A 1,762-nucleotide genomic window follows, 5' to 3' on the forward strand; every position below is an offset into this window, starting at 1 on the left:
ACAAAACACATACACACATACACATAGACTAATCAACAACAACAACTACAACACACATGTCACACTTTGGTTTCATAAAGATAATATTTAGAGATAAACTAAGAGCAGAAGTAATATAACTCATGTCCTCAGTCTTATTTTATCTTATCTTTACCTTTACCCCAAGTAAGGTTATTTATAACTAGGTGCTTTTCAAGAAAATATAAACTTCTAGTATACCTTAATGACCTCATCTACTTCAATTTCCCTAAAAACCCTCCCTTTTCCTTCCAAATCAAGATTTAGTGCTCCTCCTTGCAGCTGAAACATTCTATGTCCCCAGCAAGGCATTACAAAATTTCATTACAGTATGCTTACATGTTCTCTCTTCACCATAATGTATACTAAAAAATAGGAACTATGCTATATGCATCTCCATACTTATAGTTTTTAGCCCAGTGCCTAAACCAGTGCGCTCATTTATCAAACAAACATCTATTGAACACTTACAAACTCCATGTTCAGGAAACTCCATTGCTCACAAGTTTTCCTTTTTTTCCCCCCCTTGGTTCAAGTTTAATAGAAACAACAAAAGATCAAAAGTGATGCCCTACTGCTGTACATCAAAGTTGGCCTGTCCCCTAACACAGCTCAGGCCATTCTCTCTAGAGGAAGGCTTCCAGGCTTTCAGCCAGCTGGGCACACTTCCCCATGCTTGTCAGTGAACTAGAAGGCCTGAGCCAGTTGCAGAGTCTCATCCACAGAGCGGCCAGCAAGTAGATCATTTACAGTGATCTGCCTAAGGATACCTTTATCATCAATGATAAAGAGGCCCCTGAACGAGATGCTTTCATCAGCCTTTAAGATTCCATAGTTCTGGGGCGCCTGCGTGGCTCAGTGGGTTAAAGCCTCTGGCTTCGGCTCAGGTCATGGTCTCGGGATCCTGGGATCAAGGCCTGCATCAGGCTCTCTTCCCAGTGGGGAGCCTGCTTCCCCCTCTCTCTGTCTACTTGTGACCTCTGTCTGTCAAATAAATAAATAAAATCTTTAAAAAAAAAAAAGACTCCATAGTCTTGAGCAATGGTACACGCTTGGGGTCTAATACCAAAGGAATATTAATGGGTCCCAATCTTTTTTGTTTGTTGGGTGTGTTTAATGAGAATCCACAGAAGCATCAATCACTTGACAGTTAGCTTCTTAAATTCTGCCCTGTCACTGAAGGCAATGATCTCCGTGGGACATACAAAGGTGAAGTCAAGAGTGTAAAAGAAGAACACAACGTATTTTCCTTTGTAGTCAAATAGGCTGAGGGCTTTGAACCGGCCATCTGGCATAAGAGCCGTGGCTTTGAAGTTGGAGGCAGGATGCCCAATTTTGGCATTTCCGGAAGACATCTTACTACTGGCAGCTCTACCAGCAAAAACTCAGGAGACAAGCCAGGAAGAAGACCACACGTTTTCCTTTGTAATAAGCTGGGTGGTGGTGGGGAAGCCAATAATTTCTCAGATGGAATGCTGAACCAGCCCTCCCAAATAAAATGAAGGCAAATTTAGAAGACAGCTGCATTATAATCTGAAAAGGAGGTTAGGATTTTTGACTTCTATTTCTCCACGTTTCTAAAAGTTATGACTCGGGGCTAAATACTTCTCCAAATTGAAGAGTTTAGATTAAAATGCTATGATTATTTTAGCAATTAACTTATCCTGCATGTTAATTGTGACTTCCAATACTTCATGGCCCTATCTGAAAAATGAGAAGGGTTTTCATTCTACACCAGCATTAA

At 40.9% G+C, this 1,762-nt stretch overlaps 1 pseudogene across 1 annotated transcript; it reads right to left on the reverse strand.

The window, feature by feature from the left end:
• Window positions 1-666: 666 nt before the first annotated feature.
• On the reverse strand, window positions 667-1,373 carry LOC309855854 (peroxiredoxin-1-like; annotated as a pseudogene). Its single transcript has 2 exons — window positions 1,067-1,373; window positions 667-864 (listed from the first exon to the last, which is right to left on the reverse strand). The product of its transcript is annotated as a peroxiredoxin-1-like (transcript).
• Between the last annotated feature and the right edge of the window lie 389 nt (window positions 1,374-1,762).

This window comes from Mustela nivalis, assembly GCF_964662115.1.
Source record: "Mustela nivalis genome assembly, chromosome: X".
Lineage (NCBI taxonomy): Eukaryota > Metazoa > Chordata > Mammalia > Carnivora > Mustelidae > Mustela > Mustela nivalis.